Raw genomic sequence first — 23,299 nt, forward strand, 5'->3', positions numbered from 1 at the left:
CTTAAAAAGCTAGAAATAGAAATACCACACTATCCAGCAACCCCACTCCTTGGAATATATCCTAGAGAAATAAGAGCCATCACACGAATAGATACATGCACACCCATGTTCATTGCAGCACTGTTCACAATAGCAAAAAGATGGGAACAACCTAGGTGCCCATCAACAGATGAAAGGATAAACAAATTATGGTACGCACACACACAATGGAACACTACACAACGGTAAAGAACAATGATGAATCTGCAAAACATCTCACAACATGGATGAATCTGGAAGGCATTATGTTGAGTAAAATTAGTTAATTGCAAATTTTGTATGGGACAATTATTGTATGAGACCACTATTATAAGAACTCAAAAAAAGATTGAAACACAGAAGATGACATTCTTTGATGGTTATGAGGGTGGGGAGAGAAGGAGAGAGTAATTCACTAACTAGATAGTAGACAACAATCAGCTTAGGTGAAAGGAAGGACAACACACAATACAAGGAAAGTTAGCACAACTGGACTAAACCAAAAGCTAGGAAGTTTCCTGAACACAACCAAACACTTCAAGGGACAGAGTAGCAGGGGCTGGAATCTGGGGACCATGGTTTTGGGGAATATCTAGGTCAACTGGCATAACAAATATTAACAAAATGTTCTGCATCCCACTTTGGTGAGTGGCATCTGGGGTATTAAAAGCTTTCGAACAGCCATCTAAGATGCATCAGTTGGTCCCAACTTACCTGGAGTAAAGAAGAATGAAGAACACCAGAAACACAAGGAAAATACTAGCCCAAGAGACAAATGGGCCGCATAAACCAGAGACTCCATCAGCATGAGACCAGAAGAATTAGATGGTCCCCAGTCACCAACAATGACCACCCTGACAGGGAACACAACAGAGAGTCTCTGATGGAGCAGGAGAAAAGTGTGGACTGAAACTCAAATTCATATAAAGAGACCAGACTTAATGGTCTGTCTGAGACTGGAGGAACCCTTGAAGTCACGGTCCCCAGATATTCCGTTAACCCAGAACTAAAACCATTCCCAAAGCCAACTCTTCAGACAACGATTAGACTGGACTACAAAACATAAATAATACTTGTGAAGAGTGAGATTCTTAGTTCAAGCAGATACACGAGACCAAATGTGTGGCTCCTGTCTGGAGGCAGGATGAAAAGGCAAGAACCGACAGGAGCTGGTTGGATGGACACCGGAAACCTGGGCTGAAAGCGGGAGTCTTGCTGTCACATTATAGGGATTGCAATTAGTGTCACATAATATATGTATAAATTTTTGTATGAGAAATTAACTTGAGCTGTAAACTTTCACCTGAAGCACGATAAAAAAAATAAAAGACTACAAAAAAAAAAAAGTATAGACAATTACACAAGGGCAGCAATAGTCAATACATTCCCGAATAGAAAGAACAAGGTAGATCTCACTCTACCACATATCAAGAATTTTTATAGGACTAATGGACCACAACTACCATGGCCTCCACAAGACTAAGTCCAATACAACTAGACGGTACCCGGCTACCACCATTGACTGCTCTGATAGGGATCAAAACAGAGGGTCCTGGACAGAGCTCAAGAAAAATGTGGAACAAAATTCTAACTCACAAAAAAAGATCAGACTTACTGGCCTGACAGAGACTGGAGAAACCCCAAGAGTATGGGCCCTGGACACCCTTTTAGCTTAGTAATTAAGTCACTCCCGAGGTTCACTCTTCAAAGATTAGACAGCCCCCTAAAACAAAAATGACTAATGGGGCACAACATCCCAGGGACAAGGACTAGAAGGCAGGCGGGGACAGGAAAGCTGGTAATAGAGAACCCAAGGTCGAGAAAGGAGAGTGTTGACATGTCGTGGGGTTGTTAACCAATGTCATAAAACAATATGTGTACCAACTGTTTAATGAGAAACTATTTGTTCTGTAAACCTTCATCTGAAGTACAATTTTAAAAAAATTTTTTAAAAAGAATTATTATAAAGGTATTGTTCCAATGCCTACTGCACATAACAAATCACCCTAACCTTAGTAGTATAAAAGAACAACATTTTATTATGCTTACGGATGCTGTGGAATTCCTGTAGGTATGGCTTGTCTCTGCTTCACAACATCTGCGGCTTTAGCTAAGAAGACTCAAACACTGGAGGTGATTCCAGGTAAAGACTGGAATCATCTGAAAACTTGTTCATTCACATGTCAACTGCATGGGCTAGGAGGATGTGAAGACTAGGACTTTTGACCAGTGCACCTACATATGGCTTCTTCAGGTGGCTTGGCTTATTCACAGCACACTTTTAACATGATGGTTCAGGGCTCCAAGTGTGAGTGCTCCAGCTAAGAAAGTAGAAACTGCATCTTTTATGTCCTAGCCTCAGAAGTTGTGCACCAACATTTCTGCCACATTCTATTGGTTACAAGCTAGTCAAAGCTTTGCCAGACTAAAACACCAAAACCAGTTTCTGTGAAGTTGGTTCCAACTCATGGTGTCAGAGTAAAACTGTGCTCCATAGCATTTTCAATGGCTGATTTTTTGGAAGTAGATCACCAGGACTTTCTTCTGAGGCAGCCTCTGGGTTGGACTTGAACCTCCAACCTTTGGGTTAGCAGCAGAGTGTTTTAATGGCTTTACATTTTTACCACCCAGGGACTCCGTGCCAGATTTGGAGGGAGTGGAATTAAACTCCACCTTCTGATAAGGAGTGTCAAGATTCTAGAAGAGCATGCAGGAGGAAGACATTATAGTGGCCATCACTGGAAAATACAGTCTGCCACGGCTATAATAATTATGATCAACAGAACAGAAAGGAGAGCCCAGAAACAGACCTAAGCCTAGATGGAAAGTTGATATATTATAAAGGTGGCATTTCAGATCAGTGGGAAAAGGATGGATTATTCAATAATTAGTGCTGGAACAATTGGTTATCCATATGGAATATCCACATGGAAAACAAGTCATTGGAACCCTACTTCACACCATTTACGAAAAATCAATTCCAGATGGAATAAGGATTTAATATGAAAAGCAAAATCATAAAACATTTAATAGACAACAGAAAAGAATGTTTTATGACTGCAGAGTGGGAAGAGTTTTAAAGCAATATTCAAAAAAGTCAGATGATTAAGGAAAAGATTGATAAATTATATTAAACTTAAAAAAAAATCCAAACCCGTTGCCATTGAGTCAATTCTGACTCATAGCGACCCTATAGGACAGAGAAGAACTACCCCATACGGTTTCCAAGGAGCAGCTGGTGGATTCAGACTGCCGACCTTTTGGTTAGCAGCCAAATGCTTAACCACTGCACCACCAGGGCCCCCATATTAAAGTTAAGAATGTTTAATTGTTGGAACCACCACTTGTCTGTCAGTTTATCATACTGTGGTGGCTTGCATGTTGCCATGATGCTGGAAGCTACGTAACCAGTGTTTCAAATACTAGCAGGGTCACTCATGGTGGACAGGTTTCAGTAGAGCTTCCAGACCAAGACAGACTAGGAAGAAAGGCCTGGCAATATACTTTCAAAAATTAGCTAAGGAAAACCTTATGGATCACAACAGAATACTGTGTGATATAGTGCTGGAGAATGAGCCTCCAACGCTGAAGACACTACACAGTGGTTGCAACAATGGACTTAAGCATACCAATTATCATGAAGATGGTGTAGGACAGGGCAACATTTCATTCTGTTATACATAAGATCGCCATGAGTTGGCAGTGACTCAATAGCTACTAACAAAACTTGTTGGAAAATCACCATAAAGAAAGTGTAAGTCACAAAATGGGAGAAGATACTGGTAACACATGTAACTAGTAAATAATTATATCCAGAACATATAAAGAATTATTATGAATAAATAAGAAAAAACCTACAACCCAACGAAAAACTGGGCAAAAGACATGTCCATCCATTTTCCAGAATAAAAACTACAAATGGCCACCCAGTTGCTGTCAAGTTGATATCAACTCATTGCTACCCACATGTGTCAGAGTAGAGTTCTGCTCCACAGGGTTTTCAATGACTGATTTTTCAGAAGTCGATTGCCAGACGTTTCTTCCAAGGTGCCTCTGGATGGACTCGAACTTCCAAACTTTTGATTATCAGCCTAGCCCTTTGTATCACTCACCAAAAAACAAAACCAGACTCATTGCCGCTCCCGACGACCCGTTCTGACTCATAGTGACCCTATAGGACAGAGTAGAACTGCCCCATAGGGTTTCCAAGGAACTCCTGGTGGATTCGAATTTCGACCTTTTGCCCTCAGGGACTCCACAAATGGTGAATATACATACAGAAAGATTGCTAACTACGTTAGTAATTAGGGAAATGCAAATTAAAACCCAGTGAAATGAGGTTTTTTTTTTCTAGACTATTATACAAATGGAATCATAAAGTATGTACTCTTTTTTGTTTGACCTCATTCACTCAACATAATTATTTTGAGATTCATCCATGTTGTTGTAAATATCCTTTTTATTGTTGAGAAGTATTCCATCTTTGAATATACCACAACTTGTTTATCCATTCATCTGTTGATGGGCATTCGGGTTGTTTCCAATTTTTGACTATTATTAAATACACGTTATAGAAAATGCAAATTAATCTAGAGTGACAGAAAGCGTATCAGTGGTTGCCTGGGGACAGTGTGGGGCAGGGAAGGCCAGGAGGGAGTGTTTACAAACAGCCATAAGAAGGATTCTGGGGGGTAAAGAATATGTTCACCGTCTTGATTGTGGTGATGGTTTTACAGGTGTATACATGTCATAGCTAATCAAATTGTGAACTTTACATATCAATTATACCACAATAAAGCTGTCTTCTTTTTTTTTAAGTAAAACATGAAGTACAATATACCATGCAAGCGCTAATCATAAGAAAGGTATAAGGGCTATATTAATGTCAGAAAAAATTGATTTCAAAACAAGATACAGTACCAGAAAATGGCTGAAATTTTAAAAGTCTTTCCATTATATGAAATATACAGAATAGGCAAATACATAGGGATAGAAAGTAGATCAGTAGTTGCCAAGGACTAGGATGGAGGTAGGGGTAATGACTGTTAATGAGTATGCAGTTTCTTTTTGGGGTGAAGAAAATATTCTAAATTTGATTGTGGTGATGGCTGCACAACTTTGTGAATATATTAAAAACCATTGAGTCGTACACTTTGAATGGGTGAATTATATGGGATGTAGATTATACTTCAATAAAGCTATTTTAAAAGGCTAATGATGTCAAATGTTGGTAAATGATATGGAATAATTAATAACATTAATTACTAGTGGTAATGAAAACTTTGGAAAACAGTTGGGCAGGTTTTTTAAAAAAAAAATATTTTATTGTGTTTTAGGTGAAAGTTTACACAGCAAATTATGTTCCCATTTAACAATTTTAATACGAATTGTTCCATGACGTTGGTTGCATTTTTCACAATGTGTCAGCATTCTCATTTCCATTCTGTATGTTCTGTTTCCATTATTCTAGCTTCCCTGCTTCTTCTTCTCATCTTTGTTTTAGGGTAAGTGTTAACCATTTGGTCTCATATAGTTAATTATTTAGAGGAGCACACTACTCATGGGTGATACTGTTTATTTTATAAGTCATTCTACTATTTGGATGAAAGGTGACCAGTAGGGAGTGGCTTCAGTTCCAAGTTCAAAGGGTATCTTAGGGCGATAGTCTCAGAGGTTCCTCTAGTCTCTATCGGTCCAGTAAGTCTGGTCTTTTTTAGGAATTTGAGTTTTGGTCTACATTTTTTCTTTTTCTATCTGGGACCTTCTATTACTTCCCTGGTCAGAATGGTAGGGACTGGTAGCTGGGCACCATCTAGTTCTTCTGGTCTCAGGCTAGATGAGGCCATGGTACATGTAGGCTATTAATCCTGTGGACTAGTTTCTTCTTTGATTCTTTGGTTTCCTTCATTCTCTTTTGTTCCAGACGAGTAGAGACCAATAGTTGTATCTTAGATGGCTGCTTGCAAGCTTTTAAGACCCCAGACATTACTTACCAAACTAGAATGTAGCACATTATCTTTATGAACAATACTATGACAATTGACTGAGTTGTCCCATGAAAATATGGTCCTAAGCCTGCAAACCCAGTAAACCAATCCCACGAGGTGCTAGGTTATGTCTAGGAAGTATCTGTAACTGTGCTCCCCATGTGGTTTATTATATATATATGAATATGTATATGCAGCACACACAAATATGTATATACATATGTTTACAGATACACCTATACAAGCACACTCATATACTTACATGTGCCTTTCTATATACATATAGGCATACATCTCTACCTAGGTAACCACATATTTTTTTTGGTTGTTATTACTGTTGTTGCAAAATTGTATATGTTATATCATTTATCAAAATCATCCCTTATTCTTGTGTACTTCTTAGTGTCATCATTTACCTTGGTCAAGTTGTGCAAACTTCACCCATGTTGGGTATTGTCTTTCCCATCACCAAAAATAATAAATGTCTGCTATCTAGAAAGTGATTCCCCTTCCCTTCTCCTCCCATCCTTGGTAACCACCAAAGAACATTGTTTTCTGTGTGTATACCTATTCTTGACTTTTTATCAAAGTGAGACCATACAATATTTGTCCTTTTATGATTGACTTATTTCACTCACCATAACGTCCTCCAGATTCATCTATGTTATATTTTTCGGACTCATCACCATTCTTTATAGTTGCATAGTATTCCATTGTATGCATGTACCACAATTTGTTTATCTATTCATCCATTGATGGGCAGTTCAGTTGTTTCCATCTTTTTGCTACTGTGAATAATGCTGCAATGAACATAGGTGTGCATGTGTATTGGTGTCACTGCTCTTTATATCTCTAGGATATATACCTAGGAGTGCGATTGCTGGATGATAACTATAAACTCTTCCCCAAGTGGGGGAGAAAATCATCATCAGCAACAGCCCAGGGCTGATTGCTATGAGGTAGAGGTCAGACATATCTTCACCCTCCAATCTTTTTACCAATTCTGACACCAGCCATCCCTCCTGTGGCACTCTACTTCTCTGCTGAGTTTGATAATTCATGCGATGGCCACACAGAACTCACAAACCATACTTACAGTTATGGAGTTTATTAGGGAAGTAACAGGTTACAATTCAGGATACAGTTCTTCAATCAGGAGAGCCTCTTCTCAGCCGTGCCCACAGGCAGGCCTCTCTCTAGCCCTTGGTCCCTCAGCCTAGCCTCTACCCTTCTTGGGTAAGTGTTACAAAGCTCTTTAGCTCTGCCAATAAGTGTCTGGAGGTACCTCACTCTGCCAGTCAGCCTCAGCCCGAAGGCGCTCAGTTCTCTTTCTCCATGGGTTGGCAAGCCTACCACTGCTGACAAGTGCCTGGAGGCACCCCACTCCACCAGGAAGCCTCAGCTCAAAGGTGCTCAGCTCTCTTGCTCTGTGGGTCAGCACACCCACTGTAACAGCCTTGTTCTGTAGGCCAGGAAGCCCACAGTGCTGTCTTGCACTAGTCTCCTAGTTCTGCTGCTGCTGTTTCTCTGCCACCACTTCTCACCATCCTGTGCCATCTCTGGTGCTACAGTTCTGTCTCCTGGGTCTAGGAGGTTCTCAGCACAGGTGCCCTAGTTCCAAAGGATGTGCTCTCCTCTCATCTCTTCGTCTTGGTGGTAGTGAGGTCCCTTCCTGGCTCTGGGATTGGCTCTCTTTTTAAAGTCTAGTAGAATGGCAAAACTGACCAATCCCCTTGTGAATGTTCCATACACCTTATTTGCATGGTCCCATCCCCCCACAGGGATTCCATGCACCTTATCTGCATTCTTAGCAGGCTGTCCAATCCCCTCGGTGGGCCACAAACACCATATTTGCATAGTCCCACCCAATCATTTGGTGGAAGTTACAAAGACTATGGCTAGAAGGGCCATATTAAGTAACACACTGCATTGCAATAAGGTATTTCTATTTCTAGCTTTTTGAGGAAGCACAGTTTGGCAGTTTTTTAATAAAGTTAAATCTACACTTTCCATGCTGATGTTGTTAGGTGCTGTTGAGTTGATTTTGACTCATAGCAACCCCATGTGACAGAGCAGAAGTGTCCCTGAGGGTTTTCTAGGCTGTAATCTTTATGGGAGCAGATCACCAGGTTTTTCTCCCATGGAGCTGCCAGGTGGGTTTGAACTACCCCAGTAATTTCACTCTTAGGTGCTTATCCTAGAGAAATAAAAACATATGTCTATACAAAGATCTGTATGTGAATATTCACAGCAGCTTTACTCATAATAGCCCCAAAATGGAAACAATCTAAATGTTCATCAAGTGGATAAACAAATTTGGTACATTCATACAACAGAATACTACCCAGCAATTAAAAGGATCAAACTACTGATACATGCAACAATATGGATAAATCTCAGATGCATTATAAGTAAAAGAAGCCAGGTACAAAAGACTAAATACAGTATGATTCATTTATATGTAGTACTAGAAAAGGTAAAATTATAATGATAGAAAGCAGATCAAGGGCTGCCTGGAGCTAGGGTGAGAGAAGGGAATTGATTGAAAGGGGCATGGAGAGAACTTTTTGAGGTAATAAAAATGTTCTGTACAGGCAGCTCGAATCCACCAGCCGCTCCTTGGAAACCCTATGCGACAGTTCTACTCTGTCCTATAGATTCGCTATGAGTTGGAATTGACTCAACAGCAACGGGTTTAGTTTTTTGGTTTTATATCTTGATTTTGGTGGTGGTTACATAATTGTATACATTTGTCAAAACTTATCACATTGTAAACTTAAAATTGATGAATTTTATTGTGTGTAAATTATACTTCAATAAAGTAGATTTTTAAAAAGAATAACTGCAATCAATCAAAAGACATCAAATACATGTAATACAATGATTTCATAGAGATTTAAAAAGAAAGCAAATTGATCACTGTTATGGATTAAATTGTGTCCCCCAAAAATATGTGTTGGAATCCTAACCCCTAGACCTGTGTATGTAGTCCTGTTTGACATAGGGTGTTCTTTGCTATGTTAATTAGATCACACCTAATAGGGTGGTTTCTGTACTGTTTTGATTCATCTTTGGAGTCTAAAGTAAAAATCTGCTTAAAGCTTCCTTCAGGGTCAATTTCTGTTTATTAGAGTCAGGGTATGGCAACCAACTAGTATCCATAATACCTAAAATCCTGTTGCTGTCAAGTCGATTCTGACTCATAGTGACCCTATAGGATGGAGTAGAACTGCTCCATAAGGTTTCCGAGGTGGTAAATCTTTACAGAAGCATACTGCTACATCTTTCTCCTGTGGAGCAGCTGGTGGGTTCAAACAACTAACCTTTCAGTTAGCAGCCAAGCACTTTAACCACTGTACCACCAGGGCTCCTTAGTGTCCATAACAGGGAGATAAATTAGCCCTGCTTCCTCCAAGGTAACTGGAGTCATTTGGGAATATCTTTACTGTGGAGGGAATTCACTTACAGACTATAACCCAATTGGAGGAACATAAAGACAGTGCTTCCTCTTTCTCCATCCCCACAGGAAAGCCAAAGACATACCTTGTGTAAGACTTAAAAAAAAAGAAAAAAGAAAGGGAAGAAAGAGAGAAAAGAAAAGGGAGGGAGGAAAAAGAAAGGAAGAAAAAAGAAGAGAAATTATTACACAGGTTCTAGTTGCAATGGTTGAAATCAACATTATCTTATTAGAACTTTGATAGAATTCTCATTTGTATTTCCTCTTCACATAAAGATGCAGCTTTCTGATTATATGTAGTTGGAAAGAGAAATATTTTTGGTCACCTTGACATCTTGTGAAAACACCCTGCCCTGTGAATTCTCAAATAGCTTGTTTACAAGTAAATGTACCCATAGTAGACAAGTGCAGAGTGGTCATATAAAACACTGTAAGGATCTGCTAAAATTAGTTCTCAAAGAAAGGTAATTTCATTTCAACTGAAAAAAACAGAAAATAGAATACTATGCTCCTGGTTTGTATACCTCCAAACTTACCTGCATACATAATGCTGTGACTGATGGGATATGGTCCTTGAGATAAGAAGGGATGAGACCCAAAACACAGGTGGGGGAAATGTCCTTTCCCACCTCTTCAAATATCACAACCTGTGGTAAGAATTCTAAAATAGACTCCAAAATTCCTCCCCCTGGTGTGTACATCCTTATATAATCCTTTCCCCTTCAGTGTGGGCAGGACCTGTGAATATGATATTACTCTTGTGATTACTATGTTATGTTATATGGAAAAGGTGAAGGGATTTTGCAGAAGTAATTAAGGTTCTTAATCAGTTGACTTTGAGTTAAGCAAAAGAGAGATTATCCTGGATAGGCCTGACCTGATCAGATGAGTCCCTTAAAAGAGGCCCAGAGGTCAGAGATGAATGAAGTCACAGACTCTTTCTTCTGCTGGTCTTGAAGAAGCAATCTTCCGTGAGTTTCACACTGCAAGAAAATGAACAACCACCTGAGTTTTGAAGAGGACCCCGAGCCTCACACTAGATCACAGCCATGGCCAACATTTTGATGCAGCCTTGTGAGACCTTGAGCAGAGGACCCAGCAAGGACATGTCTGGAGTCCTGACCCACAGAAACTGAGAGATAGTAGGTAAGTGTTGTTTTAAGCCACTAAGTTTGGAAGTAATTTGTCAGGCAGCAATAGCAAACTAATACACAGTCTATCAGTCATTTCCTTACTCTAGCGCCTTTAACCTCTCTTTCTCTCAATATATCAGCATTTAAACAATTATCAGCCATTAAACAAGTTTAAGTCTTTCCTGTTTTACAAAATTATCCCTAATCCTATGTCCTCCTGCACGTACTGGCCTATCTGCCCTCCACTTCATAGCCAAACATCGTGAAAGAGTTGTGTGTCAGACAGGAATTGCCTGTAGCTTACACAAGTGGCTTTTAACAAGATAGGGTTTGTTTTTCTTTCATGTGAAAAAAATCTGAAAGCAGGCAATCCAGGGTTGTGGCAGCAGCTCAAGGATGTCATCAGTGCCCTAGACTGTTTCCTTCTGCTGCACTATGCTTAGTGTGTGGCTCTTGTGGTTGCTTTTATGGCTCCTCAGGCATTTCAACAGGCAGAAGGGAGAAGAGGCTATAAGGGCAGGTGCTAGCAGAAGCTTTCTCAGTTACCCCACTCAATGAACTGCTTGTATCTCCCTGTACAGAATGGTGTCGCTTAGCCATAAAACCTCTATAGCACTTGGGGAAAAGTAATTTTTTAGATAAGTGCATTGTTTCCCTTCACAAAATTGGGGTTTGGTTAAGGAGGGAGGTGGAAAGAATGAATAGAGCCAAGAACTAGCGATCTCTGCCAAGGTGGTCTACACTGTCTAAACTTCCTCATATCCAATGATTTTTCAATCTATTTACTGTAGTCTGACTTATGCCACCATGATGCTTCTGAAATTGCTCTTGGCAAGGTCATCAGTGACTTCTTCATTCCTACATCATTTAGATACTTTTTGTTCTTATCTTTTTCCAGCTCATCTTTCTTTTCTGAGCTTCTAAGTTCTGTTTAAAAAAATGCATACTGGATGCAATAATATAGTTAACTTTTATTGAGCACTTACTATGTATCAAAAGGAACCCTGGTGGCACTTAAGTGCTCGGCTGCTAACCAAAAAGCCAGCAGTTCCAACCTACCAGCTCCTACAAGGGAGAAAGATGTGGCAGTCTACTTCTGTAAAGATTACAACCTTGGAAACCATATGCGGCAGTTTTACTCTGTCCTATAGGGTCGCTATGAGTTGGAATTGACTTGACAGAAATGGGTTTGTTTTTTTTTGTATTATGTATCAAGTGATCTATTAATCATATTTACATAGATTATCTTACTACTAATAACTTTTTAAGGTAGGGACTCACTATCCACCCAATTCATAGATGAGAAAACTGAAGCTTACAGATGTTAAACAATTTTCTGAAAGGCACACAATTGGAAGGTAATGGAGCTAGGACAGATCCAGGCATTCCAACTTCACAGGATATCACTACTCAGATGCTCTACAGATAATTCCAACCCAACATTTCCACAACTGAATTAATTGTCTTCCCTCAAAACATGACCATGCTTTTGTTGTTCTTTCAATGATTGGCTTCCCCATTCACCCAGTGGCCCAAGCCAGAAACCTGTAACTACCCTGGTCCAGGCCACCATCTTCTCTCAATTCTATACTTCCATGGTCTGCTAAGCAGTCCCCCTGACTTAAATCTTACTGTCTTCAAATCCATTGTTTATAATGTAGCTAAATTGCTTTTTCTAAAATGCAAATATGATCACATCACTCCTCTACTTCTTATTGCTCTTCGGATAAATTTCAACAAGGCCTACCAGCCTCTCTGCTTCTGTCTCTCATTCTTTGTTGTAGCCACACAGATGTTAACTTATATATTTTTTTCAATTTTAATGCCATTTTAACCATTTTTAAGTGTACAATTCATTGGCATTAATTACAATGTTATGTAACCATCACCACCATCTGTCTCAGTCATCTAGTGCTGCTATAACAGAGATGCCGCAAATGGATGGCTTCAATGAAGAGAAGTTTATTCTCTCATAGTCCAGTAGGCTAGAAGTCTGAATTCAGGGTGTTGGCTCCAGCGGAAGGTCCCCTCTCTCTGTCGGCTCTGGAGGAAGGTTCCTGTCATCAGTCTTCGCCTGTTCTGGGAGCATCTCAGTGTAGGAACCTCAGGTCCAAAGGACGCGCTGTGCTCCTGGCGCTGCTTTCTTGGTAGTATGAGGTCCCCCTGTGTCTCTGCTCGCTTATCTCTTTTATGGCTCAATAGAGATTGGCTTAACCGGGGAGTGGACAGCCCCATAAAACTAAATGGGACTAATGAGGCACAGCAGTCCAGGGACAAGGACTAGAAGGCAGAAGGGGACAGGAAAGCTGGTGATAGGGAACCCAAGGTTGAGTAAGGATAGTGTTGATGTGTTGTGAGGTTGTTAACCATTGTCATAGGGCAACATGTGTGCTAACTGTTTAATGAGAAACTTTTTTGTTCTGTAAACCTTCATCTAAAGTGAGAATAGCAGCACCATTGGAAGAGTGTAGTCGTGCATGTAGAAATTTTTGAAATGGTGTATCTTTGGCTGCGTACATTTTCACCAAAAAAAAAAAAAAAGAAAGGTCGAGAAGGGAGAGGGTTGACATGTCATGGGGTTGTTGGCCAATGTCATAAAACAATATGTGTACTACTGTTTCATGAGAAACTATTTGTTCTGTAAACCTTCACCTGAAATACAATATATATATATATATATATATATATATATAAAAGCACACCACAAAAAAAAAAAAAGAGAGATTGGCTTAAGACACTATCTAATCTTGTAGAGGAAACCCTGGTGGAAAAGTGGTTAACAGCTATGGCTGCTAACCAAAAGATTGGCAGTTCGAATCCACCAGGCATTCCTTGAAAACTGTATGGGGCAGTTCTACTCTGTCCCATAGGGTCGCTGTGAGTCAGAATTGACTCCATGGCAATGGGTTTGGTTTTTGGGTTTATACGGTTTCCTAGGCTACAATCCTTACGGAAGCAGATTACATGTCTTTCTCACATGGAGGTGCTAGGTGAGCCCTGTGGGGCAGTGCCACTCTGTGCTATAGGGGTGCTATGAGTCGGAATGGACTTGATGGCAATGGGTTGAGTTGGTTGAATCTTGTAGAGCTCATCAATATAACTGCCACTAATCCATCTTATTACATCGTAGTGATAGAATTTACAACACATAGAGAAATCACATCAGATGATAAAATGGTAGACAATCATACAGTACTGGGAATCATGATCTAGCAAAGTTGACAGATATTTTGGGGGACACAATTCAAACCATGACACCATCTATTTCCAAAAATTCTTCATCATCCCAAATAGAAATTCTGTACCCATTAAGCAATAGCTTCCCCTTCTCTCCTCTCCTCCCCCACGGTAACCTCTAATATATGTTCGCACACAAATATTTCATTTCCTCCATTGTTTCATGCCTTTTTTCCCCCTATAGGATTTCATCTATGCTGTTTGTTTTACCTGGGAATTCGGAGTTCTCTTTTCTACTCCCCAGTCTCCATGACCCTACTGCTGAATGAACAGACCGTCTCCTAGTTACCTTTCAACTTTTGGTTAAATATCTTTGACTCATTAAGATTGAATTAAGTGCCCCTCACTGGGCTCACTATCATCATAGTACTCATCATTTTATATGGTATATACCTATTTATTTGTATCTATCCTACCAGATTCCAAATTTCTTGGGTGCAGGGGTGATGTCTTTCTTGTTCATCACTTTATCATCAGCATATGTATACTCTTTTTTTAATCTGGCTTCTTTGATTCAGCATAATTATTTTGAGATCCATCCATGATGTTGCATGTTTCAATAGTTTGTTCCTTTCTATTGCTAACATTCCATTGTATGGATATAACACAATATGTTTATCCATTCACCTGTTGATGGACATGTGAGTTTTATCTCAAGTTTTCAGCTATTACAAACAAAGCTGCAGTGAACATTTGTGTACAAGTTTTTGTATGGGGACAGATTTCCTTTCCTCTTGGATAAATATCTAGGAGTGGAATGGCGGCCCCTGTGTCAATCCATCTTGTTCAGGGTCTTCCTCTTTTTCACTGACCCTCTGCTTTATCAAGCATGACTGATCCCTCCTGATAACATGTCCAAAGTATGTGAGATGAAGTCATGCCATCCTTGCTTCTAAGGAGCATTCTGGCTGTACTTCTTCCAAGACAGATTTGTTCATTCTTCTGGCAGTCCATGGTATATTCAATATTCTTGCCAACACCATAATTCAAAGGTGTCAATTATTCTTCAGTCCTCTTTATTCATTGTCCAGCTTTCACATGCATATGAGGCAATTAAAAACACCATGGCTTGGGTCAGGCACACCTTAGTCCTTAAAGTGATATGTTTGCTTTTTAACACTTTAAAGAGATCTTTTGCAGAAGATTTGCCCAATGCAATGCATCATTTGACTTCTTGACTGCTGCTTCTATGGGCATTGACTGTGGATCCAAGTTAAATGAAATCCCTGACGACTTCAATTTTTTCTCCGTTTATCATGATGTTGCTTATTGGTCCAGTTGTGAGGATTTTTGTTTCATTTATGTTAAAGTGTAATCCATACTGAAGGCTATAGTTTTTGATCATCAATAAGTGCTTCACGTCCTCTTCACTTTCAGCAAGGAAGGTTATGTCATCTGCATATCGCAGGTTGTTAATGAGTATTCCTCCAATCCTGATGCCGCCTTCTTCTTTATACAGTCCAGCTTCTCAGATTATTTGCTTAGCATACAGATTGAATAAGTATGGTGAAAGGATACAACCCCGACACACACTTTCCTGACTTTAAACCACAAAGTGTCCCCTTGTTCTGTCTGAACAACTGCCTCTTGGTCTATGTACAGGTTCTGCATGAGCACAATTAAGTGTTCTGGAATTCCTATTCTTCACAATGCTATCCATGATTTGTTATGATCCACACAGCTGAATGCCTCTTTGCATATTCAATAAAACAGAGGTAAACATCTTTCTGGTGTTCTCTGCTTTCAGCCAAGATCCATCTGACATCACCAATGACATCCCTTGTTCCACTCTACTAATTTTTCTGAAATATATAATTATTTTTAATAAAGATATGACACTTATATTAACATCTAGTATGTTTGTTATTGAGTTGGAATCGACTCGACGGCAGTAGGTTTGGTTCTCGTGGTTTATGTTTGTTGTTATTTTTGAATATATTAATAAAATATTTTGAAAATACTTCAGTTTTAATATCTAGCACAGTATGTATTAATAGATGAAACCCATCTAAACAAAAGCTCTTTGTTTTTCTCAATAATTTTTAAGAGTGTAAAGGGATCCTGAGACCAAAAAGCTTGAGAATTGTTGCCCTGAAAGAATCACCTATCTCTTATAGCTGTAGGACTGACACAGCTTAAATTCAAATACACTGAAATCACAGTCTCATTAAGTCTCTATGGAAACGTTGAGGCATTGATTAGGAAAGTGTGGAATACTGAAAATTAGAACGGAGACGTGTGAATTCAGATGAGTCTGAGGATCCTAAATCTCTGAACTCCTTGAGCTTTCCTCATCAGCAAAGAAGTTTCTCCTTCATCATCCAATGAGGCCTCTCCTGCTTTGCTTAGACACTCTATAATGACATCACCTGATGTAGTTATCTTCAATGTCATGCCACTTTTATCCTTGTCTCTTTCTCCTCATGTTCTCTCACTGCTTTCAGACCTATAACTAGAGTCCTATCCCAACATGCTCCAGATGATCCCGTATAAAGTCTAATACAGAGGATACAGCATATAAACTATTTGCATTATTTTACTAATTTATTTTTCAGAAACCTAGCAAATATGTGTGGGAATGGATGCTAAAGGGAAGAAAAAAAAAATTTTAGATTAGACCAGATTTGTAAATATGGGTACACTCAGCAGGAATTCTGGATTCACTATGCTAGTTGAGCAGCTATGAGTGTTTCTAATACTTTGGTTGGGCTACAGTAAATAAATTCAAAATGCCATAATTCTTTTATATAACGTAGAAAAGTTAATCTAAAGATTTAGGGAGAAGGGAATAATGAAGTGGATTTATTAGAAGAGATCTACTTGTCCAACACTTAGGTCACCCATGAAAGTCCAGGATACACTTATTTGATCAAGGCAACAAAACAGACACAGCTAAGCAGTTCCCTAGCATCTCTGAAGAGCTAATCTGCTCAGGACAGGAGATACTGCATGAGGGAAGATAAAAGGGAGACAAGGCAGTAGCCAAGGAAGAAGAACTTTGGGGAGAATTGAGATGTTTAATGAGGAATTTTACTAATGTAACTTGTGTTGTATAAATGGGACTTATGTAGTAAAAACAACTTTATTCTTTTCTTCTATTGCCTATTCAAATGCACCATCAATATGGATAGTTATTTTCTTGCCCCTACGTGAAATTTTGAGCAGACTCTATGACTTTTCTCAAATTATAAAATGTTATCTGGGTACTATTTTTAAATTGAGATAAAATTTACACACCATAAAATTCATTCTGTTCACTTTTAATCGCAAAACTTTCTCAATTCAGAGTCCAGTGTAAATGTTTTAAATTGCAATTTTGATTTAAAGGTGAGATTTATTCTCTCTCTCTAGCTTAGACTTGTTGTGAGATGAAAGCCTATGGTAGAAAAGATGATTTATGTGGTTTGTGGTTCTTGATTTCCCACTTAATGCTCCTATACCTTCCTCACCACTTAATAGGCTATATTTAGCTCCTTCTGGGTTGAAGTCAAGGAGAGCAACAAGGGTCTTATTTGCCTGGCCCTGGCCTAGCATTGGTTTATTTTAGCCATACCAAAACCCAAACCCATTGCTGTCGAGTCGATTCTGACTCATAGCGAACCTATAGGACAGAGCAGAACTGCCCCATAGGGTTTCCAAGGAGCAGCTGGTGGATTTGAACTGCCAACCTTTTCGTTAACAGTCGAGTTCCTAACCAAAGCTGACCCTTATGGGCACTTTCTTGAATTTTTCAGAGACCCCTCCCTCTTACCAATATTACACTTGATGCAGGCAAATGCATATCCTTACCTAGTCATTTAAGATGTCCTCCTTGTCTCTATTTCGAGAATATTTCTACTGAGGTCTCCTTGCTCCTGCAAGCAGTTATCTTCGGCAAGATTAAAGACAATGCCATACTACCCTACCTCCATCTCTGCCTTTCTCTCTTTCTCAGTCTCTCTCTTTTTTGTCCCTCTCTCATGGCTGTCATCTGTTTCATAGAAAGCACGAACCATATATCTGCTTTCGGTGAAAGTAAAACACTTCCCAAATCCAGTACTACTCTGCTGCCATATACTGCTTCGGTCAGCTTATTGACCTTTACATATCTCAGGCATAAATCTAACCTTGATCCACTGGACCTCTTAAATTATAGGAGCTATATATCTAAATCTTTAAGCTCTCTAAATGATCTCTTACCGGCCTTGAGGTCAGGGGAAATCATCCCTTCGTCCTCCCTCCCTCCTCTTTCTCATGAAAGTATGGTGCGACTCACAGCAAAGCTCTCCCCAAAGAAATCTTTCTAATGGCTAGCTCTCTTGTCCTTTCATTGTCTTAACTGTAGGTCAGTCAAGGATCATAAAACATATTCTTGCCCACTTCCTTTGCAAGTACTGCTATAACAGTCTTATACCTCACTTTGGAATGTGAGAGTGGCATTCCTTGTCTGGCACCTTAGAAAAAATGAAACAGAAATAGCACCATTTTCACATCCTGTTACAATTAAGTTGTGTGATGTATATCCTCTTCTCTGTTTCCATAAAATCTTCGTTAAAACATCCATTTCTTGTCTCATGGATTTCCATCGCTTTTGAGAGACAGGATAAAAAATTGTGTTCTTAATGTGACTGTGGGTTAACTCAGAGGTAGACTAGCTTACCTGGGTGATATTTGGTGGGATAATCTCCAGAATTTTTTAACTAATATGTAGCATCTGGTAACAACTGGGAACAAATGATCACCTTTCTAATGTGCCCAAAGCACACCTCTACTGTGTTGACAAACTACTGGACCTGTGGTATAAGGGAGCAGAGATCAATATGGTATGAGTCTTAATTGTTCTTGGAATATTTCCTCAGCAGAAAACTAAGCTAAGTGAAGAGCAGCATTAGAATCTTAGGGAGGGTGGGGTGTATTGGGGAGAAATGTATGTTCTAGAATGGCTGTTTCAGATGAAAAGCCAGGCATGTTATACATGAGTCTTTTAAAAACACTTTTCAGGACAGAAAATGGTAGTATGAGAAGTTCCATGCCGGTTCTGCCCCCAACCCCCACAAGGTCACCAAGGAAAACAACCAGAAATTGGTAGAATCAACTTTGTAAAATTCTGAAAAGCAGTCAGAAGGTTTCAGCAAGTAAGCGAATGCTGAATTAAGTACAAAGTGACTTCTACATTGTAGGAAAGCTTTGGTTTCCAACACAGTTGAGACTGTCCTCTTCTGCAGCCAGCTGGCTCTGCCATTTTAAGGGGGCAGTGGTAGGCAGCACTCCCAAATAGGAGGCTGGATCTTTGGCTCTGGAGAGAGCAGAGCAGACTTTAGTGTATTATAGTAGAGGTCTCTTATGAACTAGCTGGGATTGCCTGCCTGAAGGACTGAAGTAGTTGCTTTTCTAGGTGTAGTCTGTCTTGGGACTCATGCAGGGTGAGAAGTGACGGGCAATGCCTGTACCAACCTAGGGCTACAATTAGTAGAAAATATAATTAATGTCTAAGGGTCAAAGGAAAAGCCAGAATGAGTGTTTCTTTCAGAATTTGCTTTCAGAAGCACTGTGTATCTGGAGAAATTAAGGGGAGTGTGCATATGCTCAGGGCAGTATGCATGCTGTGGTGCAATGGACATTTTTATATAGCCTTTCTCACCATGATTTCATAAATCCACCAAATGACTGGGTGGGGCTATGCACATGAGGTGCTTGTGGCCCACCAAGGGGATTGGATAGCTTGCTAATAATGTAAATAAGGATAATGGCACATTGTAGGGGTGCAAATAAGGTGTATGGACCCTAACGAGGGGATTGGTCAGTTTTGCCATTCCACTAGGCTTAAAATGAGCCATCCCAGAGGCGGGACGGGAGGATCTCACCACCACCAAGAAAGAAGAGCTAGGACTGGGGCACATCCTTTGGACCCAGGATCCCTGCACTGAGAAGCTCCTGGAACCCAGGAGACTAAGACAGAGAGCTGTAACACCAAAGATGGTGAGAAGCGGTGGCAGAGAAATGGTGGCAGCAGAGGCACTGGAGACCTGCAGGAGATGGTGTGGTGGGCTTCCCAGCCCTCGGAGCAAGAAAGCTGAGTGCTTTTGGGCAGGAGGCTTGCTGGCAGAGTATGGAGTTTCTGGGCACTTGGTGGAGCTAGGTTTGCCAACCCATGGAGCTAGAGCTGAGTGCCTTCAAGCCAAGGCCTACCGGCAGAGTGAGGTGCACTTACTGGCGGAGCTAAAAGAACTTTGTAACACTTGCCTGAGCAGGGCAGAGGCCAAGGGGCCAGAGAGAGGTGTGCCTGTGGCCACAGCTGAGAACAGGCTGACCTGATGGAAGAACTGTATCCTGAGTGTTCCTGAACCTGAATTATAACCTGTTACTTCCCTAATAAATCCTATAATCATGAGTATTGTCTGTAAGTTCTGTGTGGCCACTGCAATGAATTATCAAACACAGCAGATAAGCAGACAGTGCCATGGAGGGATGGCTGGTGTCAGAATTGGTAAAAAGGTTGGAGGGTGGAGGCATGTCTGACCTCCACCTCATAGGAATCAGTCTTTGGCTGTTGCTCTTGATTCTTCTTCCCTCTTGTGAAGTTAGAGAAGGTCAGATGCCTCCACAATGCCATTTGTACACATGCACAGAAGACACCTGGGAGGACCCTACAATTCCACCTTGGGCTTTCTGCAAGCAAGCCCAAGTGCTGAAGGAAGGCACTGGCAGAAATCCGATTTTCAAAGACTGGGAGAGTTCCCCATCATCACTTTTTTTTTTCCCTTCTTCTTGCTTTTCCCTGGAGTACAAGGAATTTTCTTCTGAACACTGTCTGGCAGCAGGTGAGGGAACAAAGTTCTAGTTGTCCATGCCTGTCTAGTACAGCAGTCTTTGCAACAATAGTTAGGGAAGGATGCTGAGTAGATGGACTATTATAGCTTTCAACAATTAAAAAATAATTGCAGTTCCTGGGGAAGGAGAAGAATATGAGTTCCAGAGTTACCACCTTATAATATTGAAATGTCCCAGTTTCAATAAAAAAATAACAAGACACATAAAGAAGTAGAAAAGGATGGCCTAATCAAAAAAGAACAAAAAGAAGTGACAGAAATCATCCCTATGGAAGCCCAGATAATGTTAGACCAGAAAACTTAAAAAAAAAAAAAAATTAAATATGCTCAAAGAACTAAAGGAAAACATGAACAAAGAAATAAAGGAAATCAAGAAAAAGGAACAAAATGAGAATTTCAACAAAGAGATACAAACTACAAAAAAGAACCAAACAAAATTACTGGATCTGAAAAATATAACTGAAATGAAAAATACAGTGGAGAGACTCAATAGCAGACTTGAGCTGGCAGAAGAAAGAATCAGTGAATATGAAGACAGAACAACTGAAATTATCACATCAGAAGAACAAATGAAAAAACGACTCAAGGAAAGCGAACAGAGCCTAAGAGACTTGTGGGAAACCATCAAGTAAATTCCTGCATGCTTCTGTTAGTTTGTCGTACTGTGGGGGCTTGTGTGTTGCTGTGATACTGGAAGCTATGACACCAGTATTCAAATAACAGCAGCGTCACCCGTAGTGGACAGGTTTCAGCTGAGCTTCTGACTAAGACAGACTAGGAAGAAGGACACGGTGGTCTATTTCTGAAAATAATTAGCCAGTGAAAACCTTATAAATAGCAGTGGAACATTGTCTGATATAGTGCTGGAAGATGAGACCCCCAGGTTGGAAGGCACTCAAAATATGACTGGCGAAGAGCTGTCTCCTCAAACTAGAGTTGACCTTAATGACATGGATGGAGTCAAGCTTTTGGGACCTTCATTTGCTGAAGTGGCATGACTCAAAATGAAAAGAAACAGCTGCAAACATCCGTTAATAATCGGAACGTGGACTGTTGGATGTATGAATCTAGGAAAATTCGAAGTGGTCAAAAATGAAATGGAGCACATAAACATCAATATCCTAGGCATTAGTGAGCTGAAATGGAATGGGATTGGTCATTTTGAATCAGGCAATCATATGGTCTACTGTGCCAGGAATGACAGATTGAAGAGGAATGGCATAGTATTCATTATAAAAAAGAACATTTCAAGATCTATCCTGAAGTACAATGCTGTCAGTGACAGGATAATATCCATATGCCTGCACAGAAGATTAGTTAATATGACTATTATTCAAATTTATGCACCAACTACTAAGGCCAAAAATGAAGAAATTGAAGATTTTTACCAGCTTTTGCAGTCTGAAATTGATCGAACATGCAATCAGGATGCATTGATAATTACTGATGATTGGAATGTGAAAGTAGGAAACAAAGAAGAAGGATTGGTAGTTGGAAAATATGGCCTTGGTGATAGAAATAATGCTGGAGATTGCATGATAGAATTTTGCAAGATCACTGGCTTCTTCATTGCAAATACATTTTTCACCAACATAAAAGGTGACTATACATGTGGACCTCACCAGATGTAATATACAGGAATCAAATCGACTACATATGTGGAAAGAGATGATGGGAAAGCTCAATATCATCAGTTATAAAAAGACCAGGGGCTGACTGCGGAACAGACCGTCAATTGCTCATATGCAAGTTCAAGTTGAAACTGAAGAAAATTAGAACAAGTCCACGAGAGCCAAAGAATGACCGTGGGTATATCACACCTGAATTTAGAGACCATCTCAAGAACAGATTTGACGCAGTGACCACTAGTGACTGAAGGCCAGAAGAGTTGTGGAATGACATCAAGGACATCATACATGAAAAAGTAAGAGATCATTAAAAAGACAGGAAAGAAGGAAAAAACCAAAATGGATGTCAGGAGAGACTCTGGAACTTGCTCTTGAACGTTGAGTAGCTAAAGCAAAAGGAAGAAATGATGAAGTAAAAGAGCTGAAAAGAAGATTTCAAAAGGTGGCTCAAGAAGACAAAGTACAGCATTATAAGGACATGTGCAAAGACCTGGAGATAGAAAACCAAAAGGGAAGAACATGCTCGGCATTTCTCCAGCTGAAAGAACTGAAGAAAAAATACAAGCCTCCAGTTGCAACAGTGAAGGATTCTACGGGGGAAATAGTAAACGACGCAGGAAGCATAAAAGAATACGGAAGGAATACAGAGTCACCATACCAAAAAGAATTGGTTGATGTTCAACCATTTCAGGCAGTAGCATATGAACAGGAACTGATGGTACTGAAAGAAGAAGCCCAAGGTGCACTGAAGGCACTGATGAAACACAAGGCTTCAGGAATTGATGGAATACCAACTGAGATGTTTCAACAAATGGATGCAGCACTGGAAGTGCCCACTTGTCTATGCCAAGAAATTTGGGACTTTCAGCAAAATGGCGCTCTAGGCAGAAGCACCACGCCGTCCCTCCACAGCAAAGATCTGAAAAACTAAGCTGAACAGAGAAAACAAAAATCCTGAAACCCTAAAACATCAAATGAAGAGATAAAGAACTCAGCCAAGCACCAAATGGAGGGAGAAAACTGACAGAGA

The sequence above is a fragment of the Trichechus manatus genome, unplaced genomic scaffold (assembly GCF_000243295.1).
Source record: "Trichechus manatus latirostris isolate Lorelei unplaced genomic scaffold, TriManLat1.0 scaffold00199, whole genome shotgun sequence".
Lineage (NCBI taxonomy): Eukaryota > Metazoa > Chordata > Mammalia > Sirenia > Trichechidae > Trichechus > Trichechus manatus.